The sequence below is a fragment of the Leguminivora glycinivorella genome, chromosome 8 (genome assembly GCF_023078275.1).
Source record: "Leguminivora glycinivorella isolate SPB_JAAS2020 chromosome 8, LegGlyc_1.1, whole genome shotgun sequence".
Lineage (NCBI taxonomy): Eukaryota > Metazoa > Arthropoda > Insecta > Lepidoptera > Tortricidae > Leguminivora > Leguminivora glycinivorella.
The window spans coordinates 11,865,446-11,880,129 of NC_062978.1; the positions used below are offsets into that span (position 1 = coordinate 11,865,446).

At 36.9% G+C, this 14,684-nt stretch overlaps 2 long non-coding RNA genes across 2 annotated transcripts; one reads left to right on the forward strand and one right to left on the reverse strand.

The window, feature by feature from the left end:
* Window positions 1-8,252: 8,252 nt before the first annotated feature.
* Window positions 8,253-10,313, forward strand: LOC125229213. Its single transcript, XR_007177372.1, has 3 exons — window positions 8,253-8,647; window positions 9,266-9,434; window positions 10,257-10,313. It is a non-coding gene; the product is annotated as an uncharacterized LOC125229213 (long non-coding RNA).
* A 1,070-nt stretch (window positions 10,314-11,383) lies between these two features.
* Window positions 11,384-13,589, reverse strand: LOC125229243. The gene is made up of 4 exons (XR_007177377.1): window positions 13,524-13,589; window positions 13,205-13,437; window positions 12,493-12,645; window positions 11,384-11,574 (listed from the first exon to the last, which is right to left on the reverse strand). It is a non-coding gene; the product is annotated as an uncharacterized LOC125229243 (long non-coding RNA).
* Window positions 13,590-14,684: the final 1,095 nt, after the last annotated feature.

Here is a 14,684-nt window from a genome sequence, read left to right on the forward strand (position 1 = left end):
GAATTTTCTCAGAGCAACTGCTCAACGCAGGGCAGCTTGAGCCCAACTATAGGCCTAGTACTTCTAAGCTAAGGCATTCAGAATCTACAAAACGGCAGAAGGGTGAGTCGCAAAGGGCATTATCTTCTGGTTTCACTTGGCCGACTGTTCAGAATGAAACTAGTCGGAAAATGGTAACAAAGTAAGAAAATATCGTATGGAACTATTTTTTCCTATTAGGATTGAAAAAGCTACTGAATTTGAGTAGTTTTTTTTTTTTTTTTCAAAATATTACATTACATAAAAGTGGTGAAAAAAAAAGAAACGCTCATTACAGACTTACCGACAATGCAATTTTACTCTTTGTGTTTCACCCTTCGCAGAGCTTACATTGGTCTCTGTGGCGTAAAAAGTGTCTGGGATATAATTTTGAAACTTAATTAATGCCACACGGTAGTAAAGTTATAATTAATTACGTGTTACAATATAGGTGAAGAAACTGAATGGCAAAACTTAATTTTAAATATTATTTACTAGTGTTCTAAGGTTGCTAAACAAATTCTTGTAAACACTAGATTGAACTGAAATAAATATTTAACTAACCCAACTTTCGAAAACTGAGTTTGACTGAAAAAATCCGGTTAAAATTAGCTCTAGTAGAAGCCATATGGAGAACTACTTTAACGGCAAACCAGTTAAAACTGGATTTCAATTAAGGTTACACGTGTAGATATTTTAATATATATAAAAAAAAAAAACACTTTTTATATCGTCTGTCCCTACTGGGTAGTTTGTTAAAAGAAACCCGGACCTTCAAAGCATATTTTCTCCGGGCACGCTAAAAATATAAAAGTAAGTCTTTGTATTTATATTTGCCTGAAGGCTGGAAGGCTGCCGCTATCCGTTTACTCAGGGAAGGCAAATAAACACAGATAATCTGAGTTTGACCTTTGCTGTGACGTCAACAAATATGGCTACTTTAGTAAGGAAGAAACATAAGATCACGTCTGTTAATCCCCGCTCAGGGCAAACATTACTCAAGAGTGTTCGCTTAGACAACACTTCACGTGAAAAGGTTTTAGAGTTCCTTAAGAAGCCCGAGAGTAAGTATGTCACGCACAGACAAACAAACCATGGGTCCAGCCTTGACCTGCTTTAAGCGACTATCATATTTAATTTTAGTCATGGAAGCGCCTTGAGACTTTCAATCGCAAGTTTTTCGAAACATGGGCCTAATATCAGCTTGCCAGCCATGGTTGGAAGATCAAATACCAGTCGCTTTCGTAAAACTAGTGCCTACTACAAATCCTGAGATTATCAGCGAAAGCGACTGCAAGCTCTCATAAGCCTGGCCTGGCCATGGCATAACAAGTTAGGATATCGCAAGGAAAAAGAAGAAAAAAAGAACTACCTTGGGATCAGACGCATCCGAGAGTAGTTCTATCACTCAAAAGAGGGTAGATAGGACAAGATTCGCTGCCAAAGCTGCCACTGACTTATCTTGTTTAACCTTCCAGAGAGGAAGATAGAGCTATGCTGCTTGCCGAACACAACATTTTTGACAGTAGGTATATATTTGTATTATGTATATCCCATAGCCCAGTATTTATTGAGCCCTTTGCTTTCAGTCAACCTTCGTTCTTTTGAGATCCCATTTATTCTCAATTAGTCCCATGGGACTGACAAGGGCAGCATTCCCTCGGTAGGTATATCCCATATTTAAGTATGTTTAATTATGTGCATGTCGAGAATCCCGTTAAGTTTTTTTAATGTCCCTTTTACTCCTTTGGATGTATTGAATTGTTAGGATTTGATAGATTTGATGCCGAATCAAATAAGTCCTAAACATTTGAAACATTTGATAACTTTTGTTTGAATATTGTTATTATTATAAGGTTCGCACATAGACACAAAAACAAATTAGTTGTGAGTTGTGACTAATGTCCCACTGGGTACTACTGGATAATTCCAGTAGTACCTACATAAGTACTAAGTACTAACGTAAACTCTTTGTGTGGTGACGGGTTAATACTTTTGACGACCCATTCCTCCTGAGCAGGACTGGGATATCGGTTAAATTGTAGTGTGGGCGATGGGCTAGTAACCCCTTTGTCGCACTTGTGATTTTGTACGTAAGTATGACATATATTCTGTGGTATGACAGGAAAGCAACACATGTCGATCGTGGTTCGTGGCATTTTGAACGGAGAATTCGAGAGCCGCTTGTGAATTTGGTACATATTTATAGAATTATTATTATATTTAAATATTAATCTTGAATTTCTTCTTTATAGTAGGTATGTAATGATGACAAAAACTAATATCTGAAGCTCCAAAGGATTCTAAATTCGTACTTATCTGTAGATATTCAACATTTTCGAGATTGTTCTTGTTGAAAATGTTTATTCTTTAAAATAAATCTGTAGTTAAAGTTATAAATAACGGCCGCTGTCTAGTGTTTCTGTGAACAAGAAATTATATTATTTTCACTTGATGTACTTTCATTGTGTAGAAATAGTTAAGTACTACAATATATCAAATAGAGAATTTCTGAATTTATTACTATCACGTAGGTCATAGAAAATCAAATTAATGAAATATTATAAATATAAGTTACATACAATGAGGGTGTACTCCTCAATGTATAATTAATTGTAATAGTAGGTAGATAATTTAAAAATAATCTATTCTGCGTTTTCGGAAAACTAACTTTAACTTTACACTTTGCCATCGCTTTTATATGAACAAAACTGTATTACATTAATTTATATACATACATACAATCACGCCTGTTTCCCAGAGGGGTAGGCAGAGATCACGGATTTCAATTTATTGCGATCCTGATAAACCACTTTCGCTTCACACACTTTCATAACGTTTCTGATACACGCTCGTCGGTTTCGAGTACTTCTGACCTAGCCTTTTTGCAATATTTCCCCGATTTTGTCGAGAAAAGTTCGCCTAGATGGTCCACTTCCAACTGACCCTTTCACTCTTTTTCATATACTTTCTTCGTTAATCTCCTCTCATTCATCCTCTCTACATGCCTGAACTGAACCACCTTAACATACCCATCTCAATCTTTGTCACCGCATCTACATCCATTTAATTCACTTCATAATCATCATAATCCGCATTAATTTCATTTGTACAAAAATGTGTATGTTCTCGAATGTTATGATGATATTACATAGGGCTGTGTTAAACTTTGCTTGGAACTTCAGAAATTTACCAAGACTTGAGTATTTATTACGTCAATTTTGGAAGGCCCATATTTAATCAAAAGCATATTTTAAGAAAATTGTATTTATTACAAAAGTTGGGATTAAGGGTGATCTTGAACCTTACCGCGAAACAAATTGCACGAAATCTAACTAAGAAGGCTTATCAAACTATTGACATTATGCATGTAGAGGAACTCTATATCTACTTTCGATTGAAACTTACGGAATTAATTCAAATTTTAAGACAATGTTAAGATATTTAAGGCTACTTAAAGAAAACTGCTTAAAGTCTAAGCTAGATTATAAGGCTGCCTTCTAATCTAGCTTAGACTAAGTAGTTTTCTATGTGTTACTCGTAGTATGTTTATAAGTAAAGGCAAAGGAAAATATAAAAAAATCGAAGGTATCCCCAGCTAGATTATTCAATATTTTGTAACACCGAGATTTTATAATATGACAACATCCAGCAGTTTGCATATATAAATGTCAAACACGTCCCTAGCGCATCATATTGCGCAGCTCTGCCCAATATCAAGATATTAAAAATCCACAGCAAACATCAACATGCGGGGAGGATCTACCCTATATTAATTTCATCGAACACGCATTAGCATAGCGCTGCTGTAACTTAATACATATATCAATCCAGCTACACGCAATATTTTATTCGTAATCATTAAAACTACTTAAGTATTGTTGCATCGCTTTCTATATTAAGCTTTTGTACGAAATAATAGAGTATGATTTCTTATGAAAGTAAGGAGTGACTTAAGAGCTTTTAAAGGTTAATCCGTAATGCTATGTTCTTGTCATGTAACGGCAACATAGTGATCCATTTCTTGCCATGACAGTCGATTACGTTGTCTTTTGCTTTCATGAAATTATTATCGGACGCTTCGATACTCGACCGATGTTTTTGTTACTGGCCAAGTTATATCGAGAGCGAGACGTGTTCGGAAATTTCATACTTGATTTATTCCGAGCAGAATTCAATGAAGTTTTCTATCCTAATAAAATTGAGTTCTAGTGCCACTTGGGCGATAGACTATTTGTGACATGGATACTCTCTAACGACTTGTTCACACTAGTGGCTTTTGATGTTCAAGAGAAGATAATCTTTATATAATTTTAGCAAAATTAAAACTGGCGTAGATTTTTTATGTCTCAAGTTAAATATACATATTTATTTAAATTCATTTTACATTATACAATACTTGAACAAAAGGTCCAGAAATTCCGTCCAATTTTTACAAACCTGGTGGTTTCAACAACTTCATGATTGCCTCTACTGCCTACCAAGCGTAGCTTGCAAACGCTCCAGTTAACCTCGCCGGTATCGCATCTTTGCTGACGCATAGTTGTTACGGCTATCGAGGTCAAAGTAATCTTGGCAATCCTACTCGCACGCTACGCAATAGGAATACATAGGCCAGCCGCTTAACGAACTTGACTTCGGCATGGCAATTCATTTAATAGGGATTCCTCTGGCTCGTTAGCCTTTATCTAACAAGCGGCGACCACAACACCTTAGTCCCATTAGGCGTGGGAGGCTCGAACTGCCGGGAATGTAGCGCAGATTCTTATTACGCCTTAGCTAAATGACCATTCGTGATAGTTGTCGTATACGGGACATTTTTGAAATAAATATCAAAGAACAGACTCCAAATTCACATCATCGGTAATAAAAATAAAGTATAAAAAATATTGTAAATTTTCAGAACCTGCACCCTTACTCGTACATATCCAGCAGACGTAAAACATTTATAAAGAATAATATAAAAATATTTAGCACAGAATATAATAATTACATATTATATAGGTTATTGAGATGATGGTGTACTGAATGATGATTTTGATTGTGGTGATGGTGGTGTTTTCGTTGTCAAATAATAATTGAACTACCTATATAATTTCTCTTGATTCACCCTACATTCAGTTATTTTTTCCAATATCCAGTGTAAAAGAATATACAAACGGAAAGCACAATAGCAACAAAAGTATCATTTACAAGTGTACCTATCATTTCGTAATCTTGGCAGTATATTATTCTGACAGTCTACCGATCGCTTTTTATCTCTTTGAGTAACATAAAACAGTTTGAGCAATCATTTTGCTTCAAGTTTTCAAAGCATTTATCTCGAGACCGCCAGATTGCTGGAACCCTTTATAAAATGGGACAAATATAAGTTGTTGCATTGAAGTAGTCGGGACATGCGGGCTGTTACGCCGCGTCTTGCGTGAGCGACGAACCCGCGACGGCGACGCGATGCGATGCGATGCGACGAAATCAAACCTTCTATCTCTATGGACTTGTCTTAGGTGGGCGACGAAACGCGACGGCGATGCGACGCGACGAACTAGCGATGAACATGCGAATGTTAAGCGACGCGATGCGATCAAACCGCTGTGTTCATATGGGAGTGTCTTGCGTAAGCGACGGCCCGCGACGGCGATGCGACGCGATGCGATGGCGATGGGCGCGCGATCAAGCTATTTGATTTTTAGAAGCAAATTCAATACGTAGAGAGGTCGGACTAGAGAAATAACGATTGATTACTAGTCTCACATTTCATTCTTTATATTTTCTTATAATAAAAATTCAAAATATTCAAATTAACATAAGTTGACCAAAGGAGTAATGTGCCTAAAAAGTAAGGAAATTACAACTTTTGTAACTTGTATTGACAGCCTTTGATTATGTGCACGGTGATACGAGATTGTCTGCGTAAAATATTAAAATTTAAGTGTGAACTAAAAATATGAAACACTAGTGCGATGACCTTACGATATATGTACTAGCACTTGACTTTGGTGAATAGGATCACAAAATTAACTAGTTATTACAACGGGCTCGTAGCCTAGCGGTTTCGACGTCTGGACGCCGCGCCAGCGGTGTGAGTTCGAACCTCGCTGAGGCGTGCTTTTGCAGTTTTATTTTTGTTTCTTTTATTTTCTATTATTTGATTGTTTACTTTTTTCTTTCTGTAAGAATCTTCATTCTTATTTTTATTTTATTTTTAATAACTCCGGCTTTTATACTAACAAGGAAAGGTACCCATACAAAAAAAAATATAATTAGACTACTCATTAAGGGGCGTTCATTGTAATTCCTGCGATTCCTGCATTTATTGTAACTCTTAAATAATAATATTATCCTAAACCAGAACTTCTTGTTGCCATATAAAAAAAAAATACATATAAGACATACCTTTGTGTCGATAGATATTTTTCAGTACAGATGGTGTTTTTTTTACGCACTAGTGCGAGAAGTGGTTCATTATATGCCAGGTCGAAACTTCGGAGGCTCATCTGTACTGAAAAACGTCGTACGATACACGTGCGAAAAGGAAATTCGTAACTCGTGTCGATTTAAAACACTCCCTTCGGTCGTGTTTTAATTTATCGCCACTCGTTTCGAACTTCCTTTTTTACGCACTTGTATCGTAATGTACTATTTTAAAGCACATAAAATTCGAATAAAATACACTGCTGACACGGGCCCGCTCACTGCTCAGTTCAGTCTGCGCCCAGCGCTCATAGACAGTGGACCTACGTTCGATAGTCCGGCGCACCGTGCTCTCGTAAGCGTAAGCAGCTAGATAGTTCTGAGAAGTGCTGTATAGGTACTGCGACTAAACAAATCTTGATCGTGTTGGTGGCAAACAGGCATACGGTCCGCCTGATTTTTACACATGCAATTTTATCCAAGAAATTTTACTTGAAATCTGATGAGAGTTTGAATTATTATTATATTTCGGGACCAGGGGACCGATTTTTGAGTCTCACGCGTTCGAATTCAGAAAATTGTCACTGAAAATACTAAGCAATTCACTGTTTTCAACCGGTATTTTAGTGACAAATCCCATATGTGAGATACAAAAACCGGCCCCCAGGATGAGGTTCTGGTTTTCATGGTGGAGTCAGGATATGGTCAACAAAACTGCTATTTTACTCATAATAACTCCACTATGTTTGGGCTTATTACATTTGGGCTGATGAGCAGCGTCGATCTCGATGATGTCCAAGGTCAGATCACATGATCGAGTCAGGAAATGAATAACAGAACTGCTATTCTACTTATCGTAACTCGACCATGTTTGATCTCATTAGCCGGGCCAATAACACATGTAATTTTTTGCACACAGCTCAGCTCTTTGAAACTGTTTATTTTAAGTTACTTACAATTAGTAGGTACCATATAATAATAATATATTCTTATCTCTTGTAAACTTTACAAAAAAGTTAACACATGAAACCAAAAGAATTGTTACTAGCAATTAAATTCAAAACTATCAAGATCATTCTTGCCTGTGTGTTGCGTTACCGGTGGCTCGCGTACCGAGCGCCAACGCCATCTATCAATGGCTATTTCACGAAATTGATGAACGCTCTAAGGAATAAGGGCTCTTAGTGTAGTGGTTATGCCAGTCGACACTATATGGCAGCATTAAAAAACACTGAGTTACACTGTATGACATTTTTTCATTTCAACATTAAGTAAATAGCATTCGTTATAAGTAAATAGTATACGTTAATTCGTCGCTCAGTTTTGCCGTGAAGGACGGACAAATAAATAGACACACACACACTTTCCCGTTTATAATATTAGTATGGATTAAAATAAACATTAAGTTAATAAAAACAAAATGCAGCAGGGCAATTATGGTCTGTCATTAAACATATCTCTATCGTCTACCGAAAGTGGAATTATATTGTAGCTCAAAGCATACTAAAGTTATAAATCGGGGTTTAATAAAATGAACGCGTCGATAGATAAATGATAAGTGTGTGAGTGACTACTATTGTCTTTTATAAAAATCCATTCAATAGCTGCCTTTATTTCGTTGCGGGATGTGTTTTGGAACAATAAAATGCACGGATTTTTCAACTTGACAGCTGTCACACCTGTCAAAGTTTGATTTGACATATTGACAAGTGTCACATACACCCGAAAAACATAGAAGAAAGTAAGTTGTGTGTTGTAAAAACTAAAGGAATTCCACCAAAAAAATGGTAAGTGTAATGAAATAACAATACTTAGTATAATTAATGGTAATATTTGGGTTCTTGTAGTTTGTTACATTATTAATTGCTTTTGTTATATTTTTCAGTTGATGCAAGATGGACAAGCGGGCAGGAGAATGATAGTGAAATATTTAGAGGATATGTAGCCGGGAGCACAAACGTTTACGATAATATCGTTATCTCTATCGCTCTTCAATATTGGCGCGACAGAGCCAGACTGTGTTTCAATCGGCGTCTAGCGACGGCGAATTTCCTCTGAGCAATTCTGTCAGGGTATGCTGCAAAGGAATGTTGCCTAGACTTGCCGCGAGAGATGTGAAATGCCATGACACAAACAAATTTTAAATGGGCATGATATATACTCAACAACAGCGGGCACTACAAGGCTCTGGCATAGAGTACCTAGAGCATGGAATGAGGTACATAAATTAAATATTTATAAATATTATAGGATGTTCTTACACATATTGACTGAGTCCCATGTTACGCTCAAGACGGCTTGTGTTGTAGGTACTCAGACAATGATATATATAATATACAAATACTTATATACATAGCAACAAATCCATGACTCGGGAACAAATATCTGTGCCCATCACACAAGTAAATGCCTTTACCGGGATTCAAACCCAGGACCGCGGCTTAGCGAGCCGGGTCAACTACCCGCTAGGTCAGACCGGTCATCTCATGCGAATACTATAATTTCTAATGGTTATGTAGCTACTAGCTGACCAATATAAAAAAAAACTGAATGACATTTCAAACATAATTCTTAAAATTTATAATTGAAAGAATGATAGCTCATAAAGGCAGTATAAACTTCCATAACTTAATTCTAATTAACACAAGTCAAATTGTAATCTATTGCCTCAAGCACTAGAGGCCTTGGTCACTTTTTCTTTCATATGTGTAATTTATTTCGGTTTTAATTCCATAACTTAATTGAGAGATAATAACTATGTCTCAATTAAGTAATAAATGTCTCTTGTTAATCATATATATATTTTCCTAAATCCAGTTTCTAATAATTGTTGCAGGCTACCATTGCATAGTTAAATATGATGTGGCTCCTTCTTGTCATACTTTCAACAGCTGCAGAAAAAGAAAAACAATGTGACAGTGAACCATACTTCGGCCAGTGAGGTGTAATTGAACTAAATGCCATAAAACCAACTTGTTTGAAATAGGTCCAGAAAAGTTATAAGTGTGAGTGTTACTTTTGTAATAATTAAGCCCTTTAGCGTGCCTGCGTGGTGACGGGTTAAGAATTTCACCACCCCCTTTCTTCCCGTGGGTGTCGTAGAAGGCGACTATGGGATATGGGTTAAATTGTGGTGTAGGCGAGAGGCTGGCAACCTTTCACTGCAATGCCACAGTTTCGTTTTCTTTTAACCCCTTATTTGCCAAGAGTGGCCCTGAAGCTTTAGTGGTTTCATGTGCTCTGCCTACCCCTTTATGGGATACAGGCGTGATTGTATATATGTATGTTAAGTCCTTTATTCAACATCGTGAGGAAACCGGACTAATCCCAATAATGCCTACTTACCCTTCGGGTTGGAAGGTCAGATGGCAATGGCTTTCGTAAAAACTAGTGCCTACGCCAAATCTTGGGATTAGTTGGCAAAGCGGACCCCAGGCTTCCTTGAGCCATGGCAAACGCCGGGATAACGCAAGGAGGATGATGATGATTCATAAACATTTAACAGCCCCTCTAGCACAACTTGCCCTGTCGCGCGCGAGTCCATACTTGAAGTCGCGTTTGATGTATGGACTCGCGCGCGCGACTAGGCAAGTAGGCAAGTTGTGATAAAGGGTCTAATGACCAGTTTGGCTTAGCGCATAGTGACCCTACCTTCTAAGCAGATATTCTAGGGATTGTATAATTATGTATATTTGTCCCAGAACCATGGATGTTTATTTTGAATATTATATATTTACATCATATGACTTATTTAAGATGGTTATTCATCATTAAAGTTACCATAAAAGGTGACCTCTCTAATTTAATTTATTTTGTTTTTGTTTCAGTCATGGTATATTAGAAAACACTCAAGATGTCGAGGACACACAAGAAGTTGATGTCGATCTAACCAGAGATATTAATTATTAGAAATGAATGTATTTGAAATACAATATAAAATACCTATTTTCAATTTTGAATACTTTTATCAAAAACTATTTTGTATTTTATTTCAAATACTATAAAGTGGATGTGTTTTGCATTTTTTTAAACTTTAAAATACAAAATTCTTTTTTCACCACACCAACTGGTAGAAGCTTTCTTCATTCTCCAAAAAACGGATGAGAAAGTTGAATTTTATCCGCAAGATTGCAAAGTTTTCATACAGATTTTAACTTGTCCTAAGCTGGCTCGTAGATTTTGCCTTTTAAGTAGGTATGGTGTTTTTGAATCATATCATACCTATTCGTATGTGTTTAATAAATTGATGATTTTGATTTAGGTACAGTTAGTATTTTCCTCGTATTGCTGTGCTGAAAAAATTGGTGTTTCCCTCGGGGCAAAATTTGTATAACCAATATAACCATTGTGCCTTGAAACCCTCGCAACGCTCAAAACTAATAGATCTGCACCTAAGAAAGGTTACTTGTTAGATTAGTTTGTTTTTGCACTTCTTCGTTACTTTATATAAACTGTATTAAGTTGTGACAATAAAGATTATTAAGTCAATATTTTTATACGACATACATAAAAAATATGGAAATATATGGAGAATGGCACTAATTTCCAGTTATCTGAACTTGTGAAAGTTTTAACAGTGCAAAACTTAATTTCAATGACCGAAGAGCTAGCGACTTCCTCACACAACGTATCAGCATTGCGGTACAGCGAGGGATACAATGCCTTAAGGGCCTATTTTAGAAATTAGATTTAGAGAAAGATTATGTACATTTCTATGATGAAAAATAGTGTACAAATGTCAGTAATAAATGGTACCTATTTTCTTTAATTTATATTTTTCTGGGTTTTGTAACACAACAGTACAGTACATTTTAACTCAGAACCCATATACAAATGTCTTAAGTACATTTTACACCTACTGTACCTGCATTTTACAAACTAATGTGTTTTTTGTCAAATAAAAAAGAAAATATTTTGGAAATTGTATTATTTACCTATTTCAAATATTCTCGCCGGCACAGAGGTGACTATCAGATTTTATTAAGGCTGTATGCAGTGTGATAGTAAAACAAAATAATGTCCTAAATAATTGTTTATTGTGTACGCTCGCACGCCAGCTTTTGACAACAGCCAGCAGTTGATTGCATCATGCTTAGATAGGCCGAGAGGCACCTCTTCCATAGTTCCTCTTGAACCACGAATTTTCTGGAAGAATAAGAAAGAAATAGGTACAGGCAACCAATCTGAATCCTAGGCCACGGTAGGATCCTTTTACAGTAAAATTCAAACTGACTTATATAGCAAATAAAGCACAGTATCAATAAGAAGGGGTTCTAGAGTGGTCTGGGATGCTAATTAGTTGACTGTAAATGTAAGCAGCAGTTTAGAAACTATTGTCACACAAGTAGTCTATTTTTACTTGCTTCAAAAAATGTGGCAAATACTCCTATACAATTGGAATCCACTGGAACAGAACAAACACACTGTAACAGTGTAAAATTAACCATAAATAGTTGTTCTCCATTGTGTGAGTTTGTCTAAATTTATACCTAATTTTAATTTAATATAAACAGTTTAATAATAACGCGCTGGTGGCTTGGCGGTAAGAGCCTGCGACTTTCGATCCGGAGGTCGCGGGGTCGAACCCCGGATCGTACCAATGAGTTTTTCGAAACTTATGTGATATTTTCCAGTCACTTTTCGGTGAAGTGAGGAAACTGGACTAATTCCAATAAGGTCTACTTTCGTAAAAACTAGTCCCTACACCAAATCTTGGGATTAGTTGTCAAAGCGGACCCCAGGCTCCCATGAGCCTTGGCAAAATGCCGGGATAACGCAAGGAGGATGATGATGATAAACAGTTTAATAAAAAGGATAATTGCAATCAAGTTTACAAATTATAAACCTGCTTAAACTTAGCTACTTAAATCATTTATGGGGCAATACATATCCTTTGTAAACAAGGTACTAAAGACTTTCATTCTCAGAGGTAACTGATTAACATATCAACCAAACAATAGCTACCTACCTGTCTCACTGCACAATCAATAGGTACAAGACTTATAGTGATAGTGCTAATTATTTTTTATGTCTAGTGATTTAGTAGGTACTAAAATGACTTACTTGCCTTCTGTTGACAGCAGATATTACAATGTCAATTGATTGAGATGCTGGGTCATATCACAGTAGTCTACCAAATGGATGAGCCATAATCTTGTCTAGTCTTGTGTTGGTAGTTGGCACTAGCTCTGCTAGGGTGGATAGGTAATTAAGAACCTAAAAGAAATTAGTAAAATAAAATAAAACAAAAAGCCTTGTACAAATACCAGTGGCGGCTGGTGAAAATTTCTGCAAGGTAACACTTAGCAAAAAGAAACCTTTCTTAACATTGGTACTTTACTATATACAAGCCGGTGGGAATCGGCTTGTATGAACCAGCCGCTGCTGACAAATACCTACTATTCTGGTAATTTGGATCCAATTTAATCCCATAGATCTTTTATCATTAAAACAAATAAGTAATCAGAATAGCTGCAATTTTTTCAAGTTGATATTTCTCCTTGGGATATGAATAAATAATTATTTTGCCAAAGTAATAGCAGATTTTGTGTGTTTCAACAGATATATTGGAGTAGGTATGGCAGAGCTACTTTTGAAGTGCTTTTGATAACAATGATGATGCTATGTGGGAGTTTTGTAAAATGATGATGTTTGCTTGAAGCAGCTCTGTCTGTCTCTAACATACAAACTTTTACATTAACATTAGTTAGGCATCAAGAATGTATTTACTTAACTAGATACACTGCAATCATGTCAATTTTATAAGTAGCTTTACCTTAGGGCACTAGGTAATCCATCATGGTTGTTAGATTTGTGATTCTCGGCGTTAAGTTGGGGAATGTGAAATGCACTGTCGCCTCCTTATGCACTCTGTAAATACTTATGCCATTTCTTCATCGTACTTATCAGACGGGTTGCAAGCGTCTCTTGAAGCGTCTGTGTATTGGAATTTTCGACTAAATTTTCTTCTGCAGCGGCGTCGAGTAGGTATAGCATAATTTGACTTTCCTGCAAAGAAATTATGAGAATAGTATACATAGCTGAACTTTCTAACTAATAAACTTCCAATATAATCATGGAAAACGGATGCTTACCGGATATTTATACTTTAAAATAGATCGATTCACTAGTTTTACTTCGACGATAAAGCCTATCGTGACCTCAGAACCACTTAGTTAAAATTAACTCCCCAAACTGTCAAAATGGGACGATCTGTCAAATGTATCCAACGAGCATGTTATGCGAATTGACGTTTATCAACTCGGTCACTTACTGCTATAAATGTATAACTAACTTCATACTCTAACGAGCCAGCATGTTAAGAGCGATATATATCGAAAATTACTGTCATTTTATTGAACCCTAACTGTCAAATTATCTCTATCACATTTCCATGCTTCGCCCGCAGTATTATTGTGTGCTACTTAAAACTTTCCTTGTTAGTATAAAACCCGGAGTTCTTAAAAAAAAATAAGAAAGTAGAATCTTAGAGAAAGAAATAAGCAGGTAAACAAAATCAAATAATCCATACTGATTAAACTGGAAAGTGTGTGTGTGTGTCTGTTTGTTTGTCCATCTTTCACATTGTGAAAGACGGCATAAAAGAAAAAAAGTAAATAAAAATCTTGTGATTCGAACTCACGACACTCAAATGGCGCAAACGTGCCGAAGTTCGCTAGACCATTTGCACATGGATACGCGATGACCTAATGAGCAAAATGCTATGCCGTCGTTTCGCGCGATCGCGATCGCGATGACCTTCGCATCATCGCATCGCGTCGCATCGCGTCGCATCGCGTCGTCGCGTCGCGTCGCGTCGCGTCGCCCGTCGCTCACGCCGCTTGCGTGGGCGACGGTCGCGATGGTCGCGCGACGGCGATGCGACGCATACGAAATCAAACCTCATCGCACGCGACGGCGGCGGTCGCGCGATGGTCGCGCGACCGTCGCCCACAAGACACGGCGTCACGCAAGACGGAGCGTTACAACAATATATATGTAATAGTATAATGTATGCATCAGATTGTAATTGATCGGAGCAACAGCGTAGGTCTGTGTTTAAACTCTATTAGTATGTCCGGATGTTATTATCTACAGGGGATCGATTTTTGAATTTCGAACGCACGAATGCGCCGTTCGAAAGTCTGTGGAAAATGACGTAATGCTATTTTTGAAAAAGGACGGACGGACTAGTGGTAAATGACCACTCGTTTTCGTTTTGTTAGTAGAATTTAAATCGCTAGTAGTGGACATAT